Genomic DNA, 23,332 nt, shown 5'->3' with positions numbered 1-23,332 from the left:
CCTCCAGGGATGCTGCCTTTGTGACCCGGGACCCGAATTGTTCCTCTCCTGCTTTTCTCAGCCTGGAAGCCCAAAGACCTCCATGGTCGTCGGCCCTCCCACGCGGGGACCACTGGATGATGTTGGTATGAGGTGGGGGAAATGCTTCCTGAAATGCACAAGAAAGAAGTGAGCACACTGCACCCGCTGCCTGGGAGTGTGTTTCACTGAGGATTCCTGTAAGCGGAAACCATCGTGTTCCTCTTTCTAAGTGCCTCGTTAAAAGCCTGAGGAGAGACACCCTCCCCCCTCGCCCCCCACCCCCGCCCCGGTCACTTAAGGTCTCCACCTGGGAGATGAGGCAGTGCCTGCACGAGAAGGAGAAAGGCTTGGTCTGTGCAGGTCACTATCCTGCACTGGGGGTGCTCTGACTATAGGGAAGCAGGTCTCCATGGTCCAGTTACTTTCTGTGTGCCTGTAACTGGGCCCAACTTACTGGGGAGTCTCAACTCTTTGGAGTATAAACACAGAGCAGTTTTATTTCTTCCAGTAACTGCCCCCGGCTACACTGTGCCAGATCTTTCTTTCCTGCTGGGGAGCAGCTCCCTTAACGACGTCTTGGTCTGGTTCCATAACGTTCCAGCCACTTTCGGTTACTACAACAGCCTTGTTCCGGTAATTAAGACTCAGTCTTTTACATTTTTAAAACTTACATTGCAAACTGGATTCAAAGCTCTTCTCCTCCCCTCCCCTCTAGCATTAGCTAGTGCCGGACCCTGGCCATCTGGGGTGGTGGAGGGAAACTGAGGACTGGCTTGAAGGCACCTCATTCACCTCGTCTTTGAGGCCGTAGCATCTCAGGCTGAGGCCGAGAGGACAGATGGGGAGTAAGAGGCTTCTTTGTATGATTTATGGGGTCAGGCGAGGTATCTCGTGTCCTTTACCTCTTCCTGGTGCTTTCTGGTTCTGTTAGAAGCTGGAGAGTTCACCTGGTTCCCTCCATCGCTGAGAATGCTGCAGTCCACCAGCTGTACCTCCCTTTGGTCTCCCCAGTGCTGCAGGCTTACAGTGACTCCATTCTCTGGCTTAGGCAACCAACTGTGAATTCAGCAGCAACCTGGGCAGACCTTTGGCTCCTGCCCTTGAGGATTTCTGTGTACCTCCACGTGGAGCCACAGGGCCTGCTGGAGCAACTGTGGCCTTCACGGGTCCCACAGACCTGGGCTAGGAGGGCTACCCCCATCTTCCCAGTCATGCTGCACCAAGTCCCTTCAAGCCCTGCTGCGTGGGGTACTGCCGTGGGCCTCCCGCTTTCAGAATCACCAGGTCGGCAAAGGGTCCACGTCTTTACATTCAAGTATAATCCTAGATCTCAGGTACAAATGCCAAACAGTCTTCTTTTCAGTTCCACTGTGGGAGTGAGGAACAAACAGGCCGGTCAGCGGTAGACTTCTGGGACAACGCTCTGTGCCTGTGAGGCATCGTGGGGTGGTGCATGCTCTTTTCCTTTGCATTAGGGCGGGAAAGCACCCCATCTCTTCTCCACGGTGCTGGGGAGAGGACAGGCATGCCTTACCATCTCCTCTCCTATCAGTCCTTTCCGTCCTCCGGACTGGAGGTGGGCTGGGCTCTGACGGATTTGAGCGGTTCCTGCCTCCACCGGCCCTGTGTGGAGGTGGCTGGCTCCCTCTGCTGGTGACTTGCTGGTAGTTCTCCTGGGGTAACCTGACTCCTCTCTTGATCTTCCCGGCCTTGGCTTCAAGTCTATAACGGGAAAACAGGCAAGGATTTGCCCAGCAGTATATCAGAGTACCTTGTCTCTGTCCTCTGCACCATGTTGAAGTTGTTCTTCTTCCTGGAAGGATTCCTTGATTATATCCCATCAGACTGAAATTCTCCTTTGCTGTGTCCCTCCTGCCTCTCGGGCTCTCCCTGTGTGCTTAGTTCACCCACATGAGAGCTAGTGGGGCTTAATTCATGTCTTGACCAGCTTTTATGTGTTACAAGGGTAGCTAGTGTTTCTTGAACACCAGCCACCCACTGTCCTAAGCACATCACAGACCTCATCTTATCCAGTCCTAATGCCACAGTCCAGAGAGCTAGGAGCTATTAATATGCCCACTTTACAGATGAGAACACTCAGCAGGGATGAAAATGTTAAATAGCTTCTCTAAGATTTATAGCCAGAATGTGATATAAGCAAGCAGTCTAAACACCTCTACCAATATCCTGTTCTGCCTACTTGGCTTGATTCTGTGGCCCCTCTGCCCTCTCCACCTTCCTCTCCCCCAGAGCCCTACGTGAGTACTTGCAGATCAGAGTGAAGTACTTCCCATAATGGTTTTGTCTGGACTAACAGAATCCATCCAGTTGGGGCTGATGCAGGAGCTGAGCCTGCCGTGATGAGGTTGTGATGGATTCGTAAGCAGGCCAAGCTGAGTGGGCCTGTTGAGGCTGTCAGCACGGAGCCTTTGGTCAGAAGGTGAAGCTTCTCATCCAATCTCTCCTCTGACACTTTTAGATTGATTTTTTTCCCAGGGAGACCTGGGGTCTTGGCCACATATCCGGGATACCACCTGAGCACTTCTTTCCATCTAGAAAATGAGAATCTCTATTGTTTGTATGGTGCGTTAGCTTCCGTTGTCTCCTGCGTGCGTGTAACCACTCTGAGTAGAAAGGTGTTATCATCGTTCTCTCTTTTTTTTTTTAAGTTTATTTTTATTTATTTTGAGAAAGACAGATAGAGAGCAAGCAGGAGAGGGGCAGAGAGAGTGGGAGAGAGAGAATACCAAGCAGGCTCTGTGCTGTCAGCGCAGTGCCCGATGCAGGGCTTGAACTCACCAACTGCGAGTTCATGCCCTGAGCTGAAATCAAGAGTTGAACGCTTAACCGACTGAGCCACCCAGGTGCCCCTCACCATTCCAGCTTTTTTTTAATGGGTGAGGAAACTGAGGCACGGAGGCGAGAGGCTCATCTGAGGTTATGCAGCTTATATGCATGGGAACTGGGAGACCTGGAACCAAATCTTCCGTGTCCATTCTCTCATGTCGCAGGTTCACCCTCAGTGCCCTTTGCCCGAGGCCCTCAGGCTCCTGCCCCCTCACTCCTGTCTCTTCTTGCCTCCTCGCACTGGCTTCACCCGCCTCCTCCTGCCTCTCCCAGGATCTGGAAGTGCCTCTCGGGGTTGGGGACCTGGGCGGGCCTTGAAGCCTTCCGACCGTGACCCCCGAGCCCTGAGGTGGGCCGCTCGCTGCCTTTATCGGCCCCCGTCACAGTGGATGTTATTTACTGTCAGATAAATGTATTTCCAAATAAAACAGAAAACGAACAAATAACTGCGGTGACAGAGCCGTAAAAAACCCTTCCGGCTCTCTCGCTTGAAGAAAAGCCTGCACAACTAATTAACCCAGGCAGGCCTCCGTGGTGTTTGGAAACAAGCTTGGAATTAATACTGCCCTTCTCAGCTGCTGGAGCCAGCCTGTAAATCTTTATCGGGCAGTAGCAAGCGAGAGACACAGAGAGTTATAGAGACCGAGAGAGGCCAAGATGGAAGTGTGGACAGAGAAACAGTGTAAGAGAAATATGGTGATTCACCTACCTCCATACCCCTATATATCATCTTAGCTAGACTTTGGATTCTAGAAAGACAGACAGACAGACTGCATTTCTTAATGTGAGAGGTAAGAAGAGAAAATAGAGTCTTTGTCTAGCTCAGAGCACATTGTTTCTCTACCACTCAAGTCAGAGAATCAGAAGCATCTGGGCTGGAAAGGGCTTATGAGAGGTCATCCAATTCAGTGGCTTTAAAATGACTTTTAGCAGGAAAATGCTTTCTTGAAATGAAGTCACCCGCAGAAGTAGCAGAGCCCCCCCAAGGGGGTTGGTGGCCTCTAGCAACCCCTGCCCTCCTCTCCACAGGGCGTGGCTGCATTCCCAGGACCCTCAGAGCTCTGGAGAGCACGGCTGGGAAACAAAAGCCTCCTTGGCCCTGGTGTGGTAGGGTTCTGGAGTGTCCCTTCTCCATGGATTCAAGCTTAGCCTAATTTGGGAGCCACCAGAAGGGATCGTGTGGTAGAGAGGGTCCGCCTGGTGAAGGAGGTGGGCTACCCAAGGGGACCTCTACTCTCTCATTTTTGAACCTGTTGCGTTTTTGAACTCCAATGCCATCTACTTTCCCCAGGGACCTTTGTTGGCCGGGGAACCAGCTTGTTGAACTTCAGTGATGGAGTCTCAATGGGTGAACTTCATGAATCATTACCTGACCCTGACTTTGTCTCAGGGAGGCTCTGTACAGCTGCACATCAAGTTCAGAAGGCGGAACTAAGTGTAGGAGAAGGATGCCTCCATTCTCTGGAAGCATATGGACGGCTGCTAGAAGGGGACTTCCTAAGACCATCTAGATATGCGCTGTAGAGATGACTGGTGATCCATGGGGGAAGCTGTCCTTCGTACATTTTTTCCCCCTAATCGAGGAAGGAGAGGTAGTGGGCTGAGGCTGGAAGCCATCCGTTTGAGTGTCTCTGTGAGGATTTGTCTGTTTTTCTCTGGGGAGCTTGCCACTTGCTTCTGGAAGCCCTGTTCTCCACATTAAGAGGAGAAACCCCCCGAGGCCAGGTGGAAAGGCCGCTCTTGGAGTCAGTGGTGGGTGAGGGGAAGGATGGAGACAGTGAGACCAGACACTGTGTTTGGAGCCTTCCCATCTCCGATGAACCCTGAGCGCCCTTGGCTCAGGCCTAGACAACAAGGGGGCACAGTAAGGAGGAGAAAACACAAATCAAGAAGTAATGCTTTTTTTGAAGGAGAAATTATAAATTGCAATTTAATCACATAATTACTTTGACACTCTCAAGCAAGCTAATTTCTTCCCTTGCCTCATTTCATCCACTCGGTGAGATGAATCTTAATGAATAATGTCCTATGAATATTTAATTTTTGATCAATTTGAATTTTCTCTGGCATACCTGCTGGAGACATAAATCAGCTCCTATTTTACCCAACAGAGTGAATTTGGACAGCGGTCTGGGTGGATCTCTGTCCATGGGCACAGGAGTGGCTTGCCTGAAGGTTTGGGGTTCTGGTTTGCCACCATCTCAATATCATGAGTTGGATGTCCCTGAATGCCTCTCCGAAGCTGGCTCCTCTATGCGGCCCCACCAGCAGATGCCTGAAGCCAGCGACTCTCCAAGTAGACAAAATGGATCTGCAAATGACTTTCCACAGGTGCTCCCTCTCATATCATCCTTATTTTCCCAGAGTCTTAAAGAAGCCTCCCTCCTGACATTGACTTTATCCTTCCCGGCCCCTGGGGACAAATGTTATCATTCAGGAGAGAGGTGACATCAAGAGAAGTATCATTTTCAGCTGTTTGGGAAGGCTTCTTTCATGAGATAATACTTACTTATTTGAACAGGGCTTTACAGTTTGCAAAGTGACTTCGCGTACATCTTTTCTTTTCATGTGTTAACACATCCTTGTGTTTTGCCTCTCTTTCCTAACTGTGAGATGAGGGAATGGGGCTGGACAGAGCTCTTTCTTCCTTCGGTTAGGAGGGTAAGTTATAGGACTCACACCCTGGAAGAACTGTGAAGTTTAAAACCAGGAAAATGGGTCCACGTTGAGCCGTCTATAGGAAGGAAAATTGAGTATTTGGTACTGGAATCTGGAGGAAGAAAGAAGTAGGCAAGATGGAGGTGGGCTCAATCATGGGTCAATGATAGTGGTGGTACTTTTTGAGAAAATAATTGCTTCAAGGGGATAGATCACATGGGTAACATGTATTTTGAGTATATATCCCATATCCTGAAATTTTTGTTTTCCTGTAGTTCTCTGCTCATGAAGGCAATTCATTTTAGTGCTTCGGGAAGGGCAAGAAACACCTAGAACAAAGAGATCATTGTTCAGCTTTAAATCTCAGAGAAAACTTCCTGTTTCAGAGTCCATTAGGACCAAACAGTCTTGAAAGTAAAGTTTCATATAGAAGGAAAATAAATTTTTAAATTCTTTACCCTCCACGATCATAGAATATGATCCTAGAATTTTCTTATAAACAATAAGGTAGAGCTGATTCAGGCTCTGGAGTGATGGACATCACTTGGGAAGCTGAGGGATGTGGAAGAAGAAGAGAAAGATGGTGAAGGGATAAGAGAGTCAGAATCCAGTGTCTTCATTTCCAACTCCCCTGGGCCAAAATACTGGACACTGTCAAAAACATTCCAGGAGTATGAACAAATCAAGAACATGGCATTTAGTGTCTCAAGTCTTGTATTCCCTCAACATGGCACAGGAGCTAAAGTGAAGAGAGGTGGGCATTAGAGGAGACTGAGGCAGTTCTGTTCTCCATGGCCTGGGCTGTTGTGCAACAGAACTCAGAAGTTCTTATTTGCCCTGGGTGAGATGCTGAGAGAATTCGTAGTTGAGCAGAGGGTTGGGGTTGGATCAAAGACTTTGCAGGGCAGGGGACTTTGCAACTGGAAGAATAGGATCAGAAATGTGATCTTCAGTTGTGGGTGTTAGTGTGTCTACCTGGATGACAGGTCATCAGGATCAGTTGTGGCCAAGTATAGGAGCTAGCCCAGATGGCAAACCCGGTGGCAGAAGTTAGTTTGATGAGAAGCTAGTTCTCCTCTCTCATTACTACAGGATCAAGTACATTCCACGGTCTACTTAACTACCATCAAGGAAGAGTCAGGGTGGTTGGAAGAGAAACTCTGAACATTTACTATGAAGAGATTGAGCCATCCAAAGAGATGTTTATGTCAGTGCCAGTAATTTCCAAGGTAAACTCCTTTTTTTTTTTTAATTTTTTTTTTATGTTTTATTTATTTCTCGGAGAGAGAGAGAGACAGCGTGAGCAGGGGAGGGTCAGAGAGAGAGGGAGTCACAGACTGAAACAGGCTCCAGGCTCTGAGCTGGCAGTCAGCACAGAGCCCGACGCGGGGCCCGAACCCACGAACCGCGAGATCATGACCTAAGCGAAAGTCGGACGCTTAACCGACTAAGCCACCCAGGCGCCCCAGGTAAACTCCTTTTTAAAAATTTTTTAAAAAATGTTTATTTTGTTTTGAGAGACAGGGAGAGACAGAGTGCAATCAAGGGAGGGGCAGAGAGTGAGACACAGAATCTGAAGCAGACTCCAGGCTCTGAGCTGTCAGCACACAACCCGACGTGGGGCCCGAACTCACAGAACTGTGAGATCATGACTGGAACTGAAGTCAGACGCTTAACCAACTAAGCCACCCAGGCACCCCTTAACTCTTTTTCACCCAAGTTTCTAGAACACAGAATTTGAGACAAAACTTATATGCTAAAGTGTTACTGAATAGTGCAGTCCTAAGACAGCAATAATAAGGGAAAAAGAGAAAGTGAGATGGGGAAGGAGAGAAGGCATTTCTGAGCTAGCCACAGTTTCACAAGAAAACCCCTTTGATTATTCAGGCACATGGGCCTTCTTCCAGATGGGCCATGAGAAACCACCACACCTTAACATAGTCTGTGGATGGTTTGAATTTATTGGCTGTTTTTAAGTCTTTCCTATCTTTTAATGGTCAACATTTCGCCTCTACTGCGCTGTGAGGTTGTGCTCCCTGGTTCCTCTAGGAAGATTCTGAAGAAGTAGGAGATCCCATGCCTAGCAGGCCCTTTGTGGTAGTTTATTTTTATTTATTTATTTATTTAATTTTTTTGTGGTAGTTTAAAAATATGTCCACAAATACTTTCATACTCTCTTCAGGAAGTAGAGCCTAATTCCTCTCCACATGTGTGAGAGCTGGTCTTGCTGACTTCTAGCAAATGGAATAAAGTGAAAATAACAATGTGTGATTTCAAGGGGTAGGTCATAACAGATATTGTGTTTTCCTTCTTGCTCGTAAATTACTTGCTCTGGAAGAGGCCAGCGTCCATGTTGTGAAGATACTCAGGTAGCCCACTGGGGAGGCCTACCTGATAAGGATCTAAAGCCTCTTGCCATTAGTCTTGAGACTGAGCCATCTTGGAGGTGGATCTCCGATTTACAACGTGAAGCTGAAGTGCGGTCAAGTCTTCAGTACTGCCATTCCTGTCAACATCTTGAGTGACATTTCAGGAGAGACCACTGGCTAGACCACCCAGGTAAGCCACTCCAGGTTCTTAACCCATGAAAATGGTGAGATAATAAATATTTGGGCTGTAAGTCCCTGGTTTTGAAGTAATTTGTTACAAAGCAGTAAGTAAAAACATACCCTTTATCTGAGTCTGGAAGTGGTAAGAAGAACAAGAATCGTCATAAGTCTTATTGAATCAGACCTGGGCCCCGGAGCTGCGGTGGCTCCTGCCGTGGTAGGCACACTGGAGCATCTGCTGATCCTCTCACTTTGGAGAAGGCTGAGTGTTAGGAGATGAGGCAGTGGTAAGCTGTGGCTGGAACTATCTACTGAGCATGTGACTGGGTGAGAGAGGCAAATAGGGCCAAGCAAATCTGAGGACACCCGTGTCCTGGGTCTGGCCCACTGAATTCCTGTTCCTTAGTTCAACTCTTCCCACTAGGATAGAGCCTCTAGAAGCACCACTAAGCATGTTACAGAGAAATAAAGAAGTCACAAATGTTTTCATATATGCAGGATAGTGTGAGTAGAGTGGAGACAACTGTTTTTTGTTAAAATAGTAAATTCCCGTTGCAAAAATGTTAAAACAATATGGAAAATGCACAAGACAAAGCAAGCATCACCCAACAACCCATGATCCAGAGAGAATGCTGTTACATAACTTAATTTTTTGTACTCACTCCTTATGTTGACACTTTCCTTTGCCAATAAATATAATTATACTTATCTTTTCATCAAACATAACGGACTAGATGTTCCATGAAACTCCTCCAGGGACAGTATGCCCTAAGTGATGGAATATATATATATTTCCTCCCCCTTTAAAAATGCATGAGTGCATGGCTGAGTTGGCACAAAATAAAGGGAACGTCTTAGGGATAAAAACCAAAAACTCAAACCCCTCCCCCCAAACCCAACCCCAATCCAACAAAATCGATTCCCATAATTTAAAAGAGTGATGTATAGAGCTAGTCTTTGTCTTAGAGCTTTTTGGGGATTTAATAAGTAATATAGGTTTAATAAGTAATACATGACAGATGGGAGATAGAGCCCAGAGCCCAAGCGGGCTGGATTCTTATATAAACCTGGGATTCCCCTGAAGGGTGAAACCCAATAGGTGAACTAGAAAAAACAACACTCCATGGAAAAAAGATAGTTGGTGAAGAAACTTGCTTGTCATCCTTGACTTTAATGGAAAGGAATAAAAAACATAAAGATAAATGTTTTCTTGGAGAAACCCAAATTCATCCAAAACCCCAGGCTGAAAATTTGAAGTGTTCTGGATTGGTGAGATACCCAGGGCTTGGAAAGAACATATTTTCAAACACTTGGCCTCCAAGAATTCCACAGACAAAGTTCCAAGGGCCATGGCCTTCATAATCGACATTCAACAAACACATGAGGAAATAAACTACCCTGAAAGAGACTCAATATAAATAACCAATGCTCCAAAGACTATAATGACCTGTACTCACTCAATATGGAATATGAAATAAATATGTTTAATTTTTTTAATGAAATAAAGCAGTACTGGAAGTATAATTAGGGGGAAAAAAGGCTGTCAGAATAACCTAATTAGATGTAAAAGAGAAACAAATACAGCTTCTAGAAAATAAAAATAATCATTTAAATGAGCACCTCAGTGGATGTGATAATAAATTAGACACAGCTGAAGAAAGACTTAGTGGTCTGGAAGTTTCTCTGAAGAATGAGCTAGAAAACAATAAGAAGACAGAGAGATGAAAGAGAGAGAAGATATAAAGGACAGAGCAAGGAGATACAACCTACATATAATTGAAATCCCAAAGAATGGTGGAGAGAATGGAATTAATAAAAAAGATAAGGATTGAAAAGTTTCCAGTCTTGATGAGAGACACTAGTCCACATTTTCAACAAGCCCAGTGAATCCACAACCAGATCAAGGAAAAGAAGCCTGCATTTTGTAGAAAAATAGAAGAACACTGAAGACAGAGAAGGATCCTAAACATAGAAGAGATAGATTGCCTACAAAGCAATGAACATTTGACCCACAGCTTATTTTTCAATGCATCTACAGAAGCCAGAAGACTATGGAATGATAGCTTTGAAGTGCTAAGTGAAAATATTGTGTTAGAATTCTACTTCCATTAAAAAGATCTCTTAAACATGAAGGCAAAATAAAGACAATTAAAAAATGTTTTGAAAACAAAAGTGATACAACTGACTCTCAAGACACACTTACTAAAGGAACTTACAGAGACATATATACCAGGAAGAAGAAAAACATTCCCCAGAGGTTTGAAGTACAAGAATGAATGGTGATGAAAGAAAATGGTAAATGTACAAATCCATATTGATTATATACAATAATAATTATCTAACTTGTGGGGTGAAAAATGAAGTTAGATCTAAAATTATGGGTAGGAAGTACACAAATTGACCATATTTGGGTAAAGATCAAAAATAGGAAAAATGAGGGGTGCCTGGGTGGCTCAGTCAGTCAAGCATCCGACTTCGGCTCAGGTCATGATCTTGTGGTTTGTGAGGTCGAGCCCCACATGAGACTCTGTGCTGACAGCTCAGAGCCTGGAGCCTGCTTCAGATTCTGTCTTTCCCTCTCTCTTTCTGTCCCTTCCCCTGCTCGCACTCTGTCTCTCAAAAATAAATGTTAAAAAATATAGAAACAATGAAAACGTTTCTCTTTTTAGGAGATGCATAGATATGTGGTAAAATGATGCAGGAAAGGAAAAGAATGATTAGCACAAAATTTGGGGTAGTGGTTTTGTATAGGGTGTGCAGGAGAAGGTGTAGTGAATGTCCTATTTTTGGGGGGGGCAGTTAAGATACTATTTATATTTATTTCAACAAACTGTTTTCTTTGTATTGTTGACACACAGTTATATTAGTTTCAGGTGTACAGCATGAATATTCTATCTCTTAAGATAGGTGTTGGATATTTGGTGTGTACTTTTTTATTATGGCAGTTCTTTAAAATGCTAAATATCTATTATACATAGATTTTTTGGCATAATTATAAGTGATGTCATGATGATCATTGGTCTAACATATCTCTTTTAATACACCTTAAGTAAATTCCTGGAAAGAAGATTTTTGAGGAAAAGGGTGAGTGCAGTAAGTTTTCCTTGTAACTTATTGCCAATGTCTCCTCCCGTCCCCCAGGCAAAAAGTTGCACCAATTAATACTTCTACCAGCAGTGCATAAAAGGGTCCATTTCCCCACACCCTAGTCACTGCTTTATGTGCACTTTTTCTAAAATGTACTCTTTTAAAAAAGTTTATTTATTTATTTAATTATATTTAGAGAGAGAGAGAAAGAGAGCAAGTGAGGGGAGAGCAGAGAGAGAGGGGGGGAAAGAGAGAATCCCAAGGAGGCTCCAAGCTATCAGCACAGAGACTAAATTAGGGCTTGATCCCACGAACTGTGAGATCATGACCTGAGTTGAAATCAAGAGTTGGATGCTTATCTGACTGAGCCACCCAAGAGTCCCTAAACTGTACTCTTATCATATACGTCAACATGGTGATCTGGGTTTATTTACCGAGACTGCAGTGGGATGAACAATTTATGAAGTGGGCAGTAAACTTAATCCCATTTTACAGATAATGCAAGTGAGAATCACTGAGGTTAAGTGACTCATCCAGGTTCGTACTGTGACCCAGTCTCCCAACCGTATGCTCAGTTTGGAGATCTTTTTCCTGTGGCCACTGCCGGCCAAACTCCATCAAAACTTTGTGTTGAAGCAGTCTGATGCTTTGCATGAAGGTATTTCCTAGTCCAGTCAAGCCAGAAAAGAAGGCAGGAAGAACGGGTGCTTTGTGGGGTGCCGGTGGAGAGACAGAGTTGGGATTGAGGAGAGAAATTTTCAGCATTTCTATGCAGGAATCTGAAGAACACTCCTTTCCTTGGTCCTTGTTGCTTAAGCCCCTGATTATAAGCTTTGTAGACAGAGGGCTGGAGCCCTATTTAATCAGCGCAGTGTCTGGCACATGGAAAGTGCTCACTAAATATTTGTTGGCTCTTGGATAAACGCTGGTTGATATTTTTGTCACAAAATGTGGAGGGAGAACTGTCCCTTTGGCTTGGCCAGCTTTCTTTCTCTGCATGAAGCGAGTCTGAGCCAGGGCAGGAGAAGGGACAAGTTGTCCTCCAAGGTCCCTTTCTGCTGAAAAGACAAGGACTGTCAGCAGGCAGGGCTGCAGCGAGCGGCCCCCACTCCTCCCTCCAAGGTGCATTGGCCCTAAGTGATTAGCAGGGAGATTGGCAGGCAGTAGTGGCAATGGGAGTTTAATGTTCTGGAAACCCAGTCTTTTTCTGTTTCTCCGAGGTTTTCCCTGGTGAGACAGGGAAAGGTCTTGCAGCTTAACAGGAAGCTAGGGATGGGGCCCAGGAGTTTTGCCTTCAGACACTGGAGTTTATCACTGTGACACCAAACCCAAGCATGACTCCTTTTGTTGGGGAGAAGTCGCAGATTGGGGGAGGGAACAGGTGTCTTACCCTGGGGAGATTGTCCCTGTTTAAGCACCGAGACCCTGCCATGACCCTGAGATTTGACCAGCTGTCCATCCCGCGGGCCCGCTCAGCCCAAGGCAGGCCAGGATACCTTTGGCTCATGGCCTCTGGCTATAGCAAATGGAATCACTCGGTCCTGCTGTTCTAAGCTGGTAGCTAACATCCTCTGGTGGATCCTATGTCCTTGTGGCTGTAAAGAGAACTTGGTTGTAATTGCAAGAGCTGACAGATCTGTGTCTATGTCCTGCTTCAGTTCTCTACGAGCTATTTCATATCAAGGAGGCTTCTCTTCTGAGTATCCATGGTCCTCTGAAAATAGGAACAGCAATAAGTACCCTTAAAAATGAAATGAAATGAAGTGGTGTATGCATCTGGTTACCCCCTACAGAGGCGGAAGAGCAGAGTGGTAGAAGTCATACCACTGGAACCAGATTTCCTGGGGTTAGACCTGACTTTGACAACTCCTAGCTGTAGGAACCTGAGCAAGCACCTTGGCCTCTCTATACCTCGCTCTCCTCCCCTGCAAGATGGGGGTAATGATAACAGACACCTTAGGGGATCATGGTGATGATTAAATGAGTTAGTAGTCATAAAATGTGAAGTTGCCCCTGGCACATGGCAGGTACTATACAAGTGGTTTATTTGGATCCAGTCCCTCTCCCCTTGCCCCCACTCCTTCCCCGCCTCCCTTCCCTCCTGCAAGATCTGATTTGGGAATTGGTTTCCCGATTTGTGACCAGTGCTTGTTGGAGTCACCTTCCTTGTCTGGGGCCCCAGACCTAACTCAGTCTCACCATGTCCTTCCACTCAGGATTGGAGGTTGTCCCCAGGAGCACTGCCTAGATAGATGCTTCCAGAACCCCACTGACATCTTTATGATTCTAATCATGGTCTTTGCCCAAAGTCCTCTGCTGCCTTCCCACACCTCCCTCAGAGAGTCAGTGCTGCCCCACTCCCAGCGGGTCCCAAGGCTAAGTCCATCCAAGGGACAATGGGGTCTCCCCTGGGTTGGCTTTCCCCTCTGGTGGGCCAGGGTGGGCAAGGGCCGAGGGCTTCCTGGTTTTCAGTCCATCACTTTGTCCAGATACTTTTCCTCATTAAGTACAGGCTTCCTTTCATGAGACTTTGTGTTTTTGCAAGGCAGCCCAGCCCGTTGCTGAATAGCTGTAATGAACAACGACAATAGCAGCAAATAATAATGATAATAATAATAGCTGCTATCATTTATTGAGTGCTTACTACATGTCAGGTTGCTCTGCATATATCATCTCTAAGTTTTACAGAAATCCTGAAGATTAGGCTTTATTATCGCTATTTTACAGATGTGGAAAGTGAGGCCTAGAGAGGATAAGTGATTAGCCTAAAACGTACATCTGGGAGGTAAACTTGGTTTGCTTACATTCAAGGTCAGTGCTCTGCCTTCAGCACCAAACTGCCGTAATGGGCTAGATTTGCCCACTTGTCTCTTCCATCTCTAGGAGATGCAATACACAATCTGTCTTCCCTCTTGCACATATTTGCCTTTAATATATTTGAGAAAGCTGGGGCACCTGGGTGGTTAACTGTCCGACTTCAGCTCGGGTCATGATCTGACGGTTTATGGGTTCAAGCCCCGCATGGGGCTCTGTGCTGATGGCTCAGAGCCTGGAGCCTGCTTTGGATTTTGTGTCTCCCTTTCTTTCTGCCCCTTCCCGGCTCACGCTCTGTCTCTCTCTCAAAAATAAACAAACATTAAGAAAATTTAAAAATACATATATTTGGGAAAGCTGTCATTTCACTTCTAAGTTTTGTCTTCTTTGGGCCAAAATATCCTCTATCGTTTGTTAAATCATATGACATTGTTTCCAGGTATCTGGACATCTTGGCCTCCCTCTTGTAGACATGCTTGCCAGGTAATGTCGTCATGATGTGTTATATTCTGTCCCAGGATCTGAGCTTTAGGCATTACGAATCTCTGGTGTACTGCTATGGTTTAAAAGCACAGGCTTTGCACTGAGGCAAACCTGGGGTTAAATACTGGCTCTGTCCAATGTACCAGCTATGTGATTGTAGCAGATTACAGTTTCCAAAGGTGGTGCCACAATATATCCCATCCACGTGTTCTTCCTGCAGTGCGACAACACTCTTTCCATTGAGAACTGGGGTCTATGTTCCTTCCCCTTGAAACTGGGAGGACCTTGTGACTGTCATGGCCAATACAAGATGACAGAAGTGATGCTGTGTGACTTCAGAGGCTAGGTCATAAAATTCATCTTGCTCTCTTTGGATTTCAGCCACATTCTCTGACTGAAGAAGCCCAAACTGACCCAAGTGAAGAGACCATATGGAGAGACTGCATGCAGGTGTTTTGGCTGAGAGCCAAGTCCAAGCCTATAGCCGGTCATGACCACAGGACATGTATGTGTTGGGAAAAGGTCACTGGGATGACTCTATACCTAGCCACCATCCGACTGCAGCCTCGTGAGTGGCCTCAAGCAAGCATCACTCAGCTGAGCTTAGTCAACCTGCAGAATAATTACTGTTTGAAGATCCCAAGTTTAGGGGAGATTCATTGTGTGGCCATAATCAGAACAGTGATCATAGTTTCATTCCATCTCCCTAAGCCTCAGTTTATCTGTGAAACTATGAAATCTACCTTAAAGGATTATTATGAGAACTGAAAGATAATGGATATAAAATATTTAGCACACACTTGCCGCATAATAATTGTGCAACAAGTAGTCACTTACGATTAAAGACATCATGAGTGAGATAGGAAGGGGACCTGACTGAGACCTTAGAACCAGGTAGAGAGAGAAGACTGGGGAGCCGAGCTTGAAGTGGGACAACCCCTAGGGAAGAAGGGAGCCGAGCCATACGTTCCAAATGAGCGGTGAGTTGTGACCAGACACAGGCAGCATGCGGCGTTTGGGGACCAGAGCAGTGTAGGAGGCTTCCCTCCTGGGTCTGCGGCATTAAGACCGGAGTTGAGAGGCGAGACCTTGGTCCCACCTGGAGTTGGTTGCTGGGAGGCTGTGGGCAGGACGTCGAAACCTTCCCCTGAATGATTAAGCAGAGTTGGGGATTGCCCCACAGCAAACTTCACAGGCGACAGGGGCTTTTGGGGACATCTCAGATATTCGAGGTCACAGCTGGTGGAGTCAACAGAGTGACAAGGTGGGGTGCCAGGGAGGATGCCTAGTGAAATTCACATGCACCGTGTTTTTGTAGCTCAGCCCCCCTGCTTCCGATGGCTAAGACTTTAGGGGCTGAAAAGCACAGCCTGCTGGAGCAAGTGCTTGAAAGATTCAGGCAGCCTCAAACTCTTAAACCTTCAAAAGCAAAACTAATCCCCACCCCCACTGAAAAGCCCACCACCACAAAACCCCATACTCCACCACCACAAAAACTACATATGTGCATTGTAGAATAATTATATGATATAAGAAGCAAAAAGAGCAAACTAAAACTTGCCCACGTTCCTAGAGCCCAGAGAAAACCTCTGTTAACATACTGGTGTGTAGACGTGACCTTCCAAGCCGTAAATTAGAGTAGAGCCATACAGTGCATTCTGTTTGGTGACCTGCTTTTATCACCTAATGATGTGCCCTGGACATCTTTCCATGTTAGGAAATATGCCTCTGCGGTTCTGAGCTTTTCAAACAGGGGTCATGTAGCTGTGCACTAGGGTTTCTACAAAGCTGCAGGAAAACCACGGTTCATCACTCCGGAGCGTCAATTTTACTCAGTGGTAAGTCACTTAGAATATTATTTTTACATTAAGACAAACCCAGATATAGTATGGAAGAGAGTACAAAATTTGCATGAATTTTTAGAATTTACAAGACTTCAAAGAATTATCCAGCTTGCCTCAGTCTTCTGAAGCAGTTTTTAGGGCAGGAGCAGTAACATGTGGGGGTCTGTTGAATGAGCTGAGGAAGAGGAGGGGGGAAAGAAAGGTGAGAATTGCCTTTGGGCAATAGGGCACCCAAGGCCCTATGTTGAGGCACAAAGTCCCTTGTCTGATAGGCAGTGAGATGGTCTTAGGAAGCAACGTGGGTGCCTTGATGTAATGGCTTCGCCTTTAGAGCCTGAGCCTAGGTGCGTGGCTTAATTCCAAGCTATGTGACCCCTGACCGCCCCCCCTCCACCCCCCCGCCCCTCGACCTGATGGAACAGAACAGTTGAAGGCTGGGGTGCATCAAGGCAGGGACAATGTGGCTGTATGTGATGCCATACCCAGAACTAACCGAGTAACTTCAGGTGTGGTCTAAACTGTGCCCAGCTCTGCTATTTCTGTCCCAGCTTTGCTATTAACAAACTAATGTGACCACAGACAATTTACTTAACCTCTCTCCGCTTCAGTTTTGTCATCTATAAACTAGTGATAAATGTAGCCGTTCATAGTGTTGTTGAGGGCATTAAAGGAGTAAAGAATAATACTTAGACTATCACTTGGGACATAGTTAAGTGTTCAGTATATGTTAATTATTATTATTATGTAACCTATGATTGCATAAACTTCTCATGGTAAATGTGTCCCACTCTGGTTGCAAACTGAGCTTGTGGCTAATTAGAACTCTCGGGTCTTTTTCATTAGAATTGTTATCAAGCTCGCATTCTCAGTGCCATTAACAGTTTTTAATTGCAAGGCTTATTAATGTCCATTTTCTTGATTTTGGTCTATTGTTGTAGCCTGTGGTAGTTATCCAGCAACTAAGTCTTCCTTTCCAAAGTGAATTGGGTTTCAGTTTCTGATGACATTTATAATTTTCTTGTTCCCATTTTACAGATGACAAAACTGAGGGAAGGGAATTATTACTTACTGGGTGTGTTCTTTGTGCCAAACATTGGAATAGGTACTTTGCATAGGGCATCTCAGTTAGTCCCCAGAGCAATCCACCGGGGCAGGATTTCTTATTTATTTTACAGATGCAGAAACTGCAGTTCAGAATGGTTAAATGGAGGGGCGCCTGGGTGGCTTAGTCGGTTAAGCGCCGACTTTCGCTTAGGTCATGATCTCGCGGTTCGTGGGTTCGAGCCCCGCGTCGGGCTCTGTGCTGACTGCCAGCTCAGAGCCTGGAGCCTGCTTCAGTCTGTGACTCCCTCTCTCTCTCGGACCCTCCCCTGCTCACGCTGTCTCTCTCTCTCTCCTAGAAATAAAAAAAAAAAAAAAAAAGAATGGTTAAGTGGATTGCCCAAGGTTACCCAGCTAGTTCAGGTTTTCCCCCTAGTTTGTCAGTGTTTTGGGTCCTCTGTAAACTTAACATGTTTCTACGCAAGCTGTTGAAGTAGATGTTTTATAGGACAAAGTCAAGGACAGAGACAGATTACTGGAGAAGGCCTTCTGGGTAGATCTATAACTCTTGAGTCAATTCCTGAATCAATACTCTTTGTACAGGATCATTCAATCAGTCACTTCAATTGGAATCAGTTGCTGCATTGGAAACTGAGGTCTAGAGCTTCTTCTTAATAAGTCATAAGGAAGCCTCTTTCCATTGCGTCTTTAAGGGAAGGACCCTCTCCCCACCCCTTGTCCTGGTAATTTCCTTATCCCCTCTCAGCAAGACCCTGGGTGCTTGCAGAGTCACATGTCCCCAATCAATCCCTGAAAATGTTCCTTTTCAAGTTCAGTGTGAGAAACTTTACAGAGCATCCTGGAAACCGTATCTGCCTGTGTTTACTCTTGCTGATGGTTAAAGCTGACAGCTGGAGCACCAGGAGCCCAGACTGTGGGCACAGGGCTGCTGACGGCAGGGCAGAGAATCGATAGTAGTGATGGGACCCAAAGAAACCCAGACGCTTCTTCCCCACTTTCATGGTGTAGACGTGATAGAAGAACAGATAGGTCAAGAAAAGAGACAGAAGAACAGTTAGGCCAATTTCTCCAGTGAAGGACTCTGCTCCATTTTGTGTGGGAAGAAGTAGTGGGGTGGGTGGTGGCATGGCGCTGTGCCCGTGGGCTCCAGGACTGTGCCTGGGGGCCTTGGGGCTGCAGCGTGGATTGCACTTATCTCTATGCAACAGTGATGAGGAAATAGTGATGGTCCAAGCCCTGGACATCCTGACGAACTCTCCGGTCCACATTGATTGGAGAGACCTCGAGAAGAATGAGAGAGAGGGAGTCGGGAGAGGGTACACCTGATTCCTGCCAATGGAATGAGGGTCCTAGCTGGAGTCCCCAAACTCCCCTGTTCCCATCACTGTGGCTACACAGTGGCAGGCATAATGCAGTGGAATGTTTGGACCTGGAATAACCTTGATCCTTGACCTCCTCCATCTGAGCCTTCTGGAGGAAGGACGAGTAGGGTAGCAGCCCTGTGTCTTCTCTTTCTGTCCTTCACACAGCTGCTCAAAACCCTCGCAGGTCTTCCAGTCCATGTAGAAGAAAATCCAGAGTGCTCGCCACGGACCCTGGGGCCCTGTGTGCTCTGGCCTCTGCCTGCTCCAGCCTCACTGCCTGCAGAAGCCTCCGTGCTGCTCTGTGAACATGCCAAGCATATTCCTGCCTCAGGGCCCCTCTCTCTCACGGTCACCAGACTTAGCAACTGAGAATACAGGGTGCCCAGCTAACATTGAATCTCAGATAAGCAATGAATCATTTTTAGTACAAGTACACCCTGTGCGATATTTATTTATTTGAATTTCTTTTCTTTTCTTTTTTAAGATTTATTTTATTTATTTTGAGAGAGAGGGAGGGAGAGAGAGCAGGGGAGGGGTGGAGAGAGAAAATTCCCCAGCAGGCTCCCATGCTATTGGCGCGCTATTAACCCGTGAACCATTAGGTCATGAACTGAGCTGAAATCAAGAGTCAGATGCTTAACCGACAGAGCCACGGGTGCCCTTATCTGAATTTCAAATGTAGCTGGGCTTTCTGTACTGTATCAGGCAATCCTAGGAGCTCTCTGGAATGCTGTTCCCTCAGATATTCACCCCCTTTCGGCCTGCTCACGTCACCAGAGGCCTTGCCCTTCTGTCCCATGTACACTAGAAGCCCCATCAATCTCCTCTCATGTCCTGCTTCATTTGTTTGTTGATTCTGTCTCTCCCAGGTCCGTGTGGGCTCCATGAAGGCAAGGATTTAGTTCTTCACCATAGTATCTTCAGTCTCTTGGCTCATTGGGGCTCAATAAACACTAGCTGAGTGATCCAAGGACCTCTTACCATGGCTCACTCTTTGCAATATGGCCCTGTGGGCCTCTCTCATCTCATTTCAGGCCACCCTTCTCCCCATGGGGCACCGCCATGCTGGCCTTCCCCTTGGTCCTCAGACTTGCCAAGCCCTTTGCTGTTTCAGGCTTTGGGACTTGCCGCTGGGCCCAAGCCTTCTCTGCTGTGTGTGTGACTCTTCCCCTTTGGACTCAGAGAGGGCTTCCCTGACCTCTCTATCCAAAGGAGCCTTCTGACTCCACACTTTCATTCCCACAACTATGTTTTATTTCCCTTCAAACTCTTACTGCTCTAGGAAATCATGTTGAATGATTAGTTGGCTTTGGTCTTGCATCTCCAGCACACCAGCATGTCAGCTCTGTGGAGACATCAGCCATGTGTGACTTGTGTCCCCAGCACCTACCCCATGCCTGGCATATAATATGAACGGTAAATATACGTTGACTGAGTGAGGGAGTGCCTGTGGAGATGGCAATAGGCCCACCTTGCAGGAGCAACCGGGACCGCAGTGAGGGGGAGGGGGAGCCCAGGAACCAGCCTGGAGAAGGTTCCCACAAGGAAGCGGGAGGGAACTTCCCACCACCATGGCCCCTTGTGCTTGACTCACCCAACCGATTGGGGGTGAGGAAGTCTAGAACGGTAGCTCCCTGCTTCTCTCAGCCTTTGTGGCAATAAGGAGAGACCATGTCCTTCCCACCCATGGAATATATCCTTCAGGCTCAGAGAGGAGAGTGCCTCCTCCGTGCTGCTTCCTTTCTACTTTGCCACTTTCTGCAAACAGTGACAATGCCCAAAGGGATGGTGACGTCCTGGTGACCTTGGAGGCTGCTGTGGGAGTTGGCAACCTCGACCCTTAACAGTGGTGGAAGACTGCAACATCCTCCCTGGGCTGTCACATGAGAAGGAAGCCAGCTTCCTGTGTTTTCCATCACTGGACACTGGGGGCTGTTACTGAAGTGTAGCCTAGCTAATTAATACATGGCTATTTCCGCTGTGTCTACTGCATGGGAAGTGCTTGATACATCTACTGTTATTGAGGTCCCTGGTGAGGGAGACATTTGTTCCTGTAAATGCAATAGGATTATATTAACTAACTAAACAGAGCCAGCTGTTTTCCCTTATTTATGCAGAGAGTGCTCATGTCCACAAGGTCATCAAACTCCCTCTCTCTGGGATTAGCAGGGGACAGGCATGTGAAGGGTTGTCCTTTGAGGCACAAGCAAAAAACAATGTGTGAGGGTCTCTACAGTCATGAAAGGCAGCGACAATGGTCTCCCACTCCATCTGCATTGCCCAGAAGACACCCCAGGAGACAGATGCCACAGCGTGGTCGGCTGCACAGATCCCTGTGGTGAAGTTCCTGGGACCCTTGATGGAAATTCTTATCAGGTTTGTGCTAGATCTTCCGGGATGAACCATCTGCTTTTTTGGCGGGGGCCTCCACTCTCAGACTGGTTTCCTGGCTCCCTTGTGTTGAATGACCCTCAAAAGTTCTATGGCCTGAGGCTTTGTGGCACCCTCTTAACTCAGTTTCCTTTAAGAGTTTTTGCATAAGGCTTGACAATTCTCTTTGTGCAAGGTCTTCATCTCCCTTTACAATGGACTTGCTCTTGCTTTCACTAATGGAGGCATGGACAAATCCTTCTCTCTGTGGTTCAACCAAGAGACTTTTTTTTTTTTTTTTGGAAGAAATTTACATTGACTTTAAGGATGCAAGTAAATATAAGAACACAGACCACAAGTGTAGAGAATATTGGTTTCCTGGTGGGCGCAACTTGTAATCTCCCATTCATAGATGAATCCCCTGAAATGTATTTATTGAGCTCCTATGAGGCGTTACACTGGGCACGGAGTGTTAAGAGTGTACAGAAGAAGCGTACAGCCTTTGGCCTTAAAAAGCCATTGATGATATAAAAAACAAATGTTTCACAATATAATGTGATAAATGCAATAGTGGAGGCACAGAGCAGGTGAGATTTTTCAATGCACTTAAGGAGGCCCCATATTCCTTCCTCTACCAGGTGCTATTTGAAGACAGCTGTCCCCAGATCTCCTTTTTCAGTTTTGGGGCACCATGTTTTCTCATTTTGTCCATTGCCATCCATTGTAGGGGAGAAAAGATTACAGAAGGAATTATGTTCTCTTGTACCAAAGACAGCTTCACCCACTGGATTTTAGGGACAGTCCTACATTTATGTATTATCCTTTTAAATCAATATGATTCAGTAAATGCATAACTTCATGTGACTTACTCTGCATATCTTTATAGGGCTTTGCAAATAAACCAATGTTATGAATCAGAAAAAACATCCCTTGGGTAGACTGTAGCCTGTTCTCCGATTTGGAAAATATGGCTTCTTTAAGTGAACAACAGGCGGAAAGCAGCCATGACCCTGGGTATCTGCTCCCTTCTGAAGAATTTGTGCCCCAAGTTGTAACTAGAGCTCCCAAGGTGCCGGCCTTTGGGTACCTTAGGAGGAGCACCAAGCCCCCTCATTTGCCAGCGTTCTTCCTACAGGAGAAGGAAGGAGCCCTGGTCAACTCCGGAAGGCACGCCTCCCTGCGGAGAACCTCATTGAAAACAACATGAGTCTGCTCTCTTGATCCAATTCTGGGCTGAGGGAAAGAACAGGGAGAAAGAGCAATGAAGGGCCCTGGGCATGGGGGAAGGAGGGGAGGTAAAGGCGGGGTGACATTGCAGACAAGGTAGTTGCTGCCCCCGTGTTTCTCTGTGTAAGTCCCCAGTGGGTTTGTGAGGGTCACAGAGCACAAAGAGATGGTGTTCTCTTCTGTGTTGGCGTCTGGCATTTTCCGTCCCTGATTCTGCTGTTTATTCTGTCTGCTAGTGGCTTCCTGGAAGGAACTAGAGACGACTTGGGGGCAGGGAAGGTAAGGGCTCCCAGAGTCTGTGGAAATCTCTTTATTCCTTAGTTTGGGGTATGGAACTAGGATCTGCTTGGAATGGATTCTCAAAATTAGCTCTCAACTCCATGTGTGAGGATGGGAAGGAAAAAGAATTGGTGCTGAGTTATCCACTTCCTTTCATTTTATTTATTTATTTTTAAGTTTATTTATTGGGGCGTCTGAATGGCTCAGTCAGCTGAGTGTCTGACTTTGGCTCAAGTCATGATCTCGCGGTGTGTGGGTTCCAGCCCCTGCATCAGACTCTGTGCTGGCAGCTCAGAGCCTGGAGCCTGCTTAGGATTCTGTGTCTCCCTCTCTGCCTCTCCCCTGCTCACTCTCTGTCTCTCTTTGTCTCCAAAAGAAGAAAGTTAAAAAAGAGTTTACTTATTTATTTTGAAAGATAGAAAGCACAAGTGGGGGAGGGACAGAGAGAACTGAGAACGATAATCCCAAACAGGCCCTGCACTGGCAATGTGGGGCCAGATGAGGGGCTTGAACTCATGAACCGTGAGGTCGTGACCTGAGCTGAACTCACAAACCAACCGTGAGGTCATGACATGAGCTGGAGTTGGACGCTTAATTGACTGAGCCACCCAGGCGCCCCTCCACTTCCATTCATTTTATTTTATTTATTTATTAAAAATTTTTTATAGTTTATTTATTTTTGAGACAGAGAGAGAGACAGAACATGAGTGGGGGAGGGGCTGAGAGA

The sequence above is a fragment of the Hyaena hyaena genome, unplaced genomic scaffold (genome assembly GCF_003009895.1).
Source record: "Hyaena hyaena isolate Hyena2069 unplaced genomic scaffold, ASM300989v1 scaffold_505, whole genome shotgun sequence".
NCBI classification, from domain to species: Eukaryota; Metazoa; Chordata; class Mammalia; order Carnivora; family Hyaenidae; genus Hyaena; species Hyaena hyaena.
Note: the sequence above shows the minus strand (reverse complement) of the source record.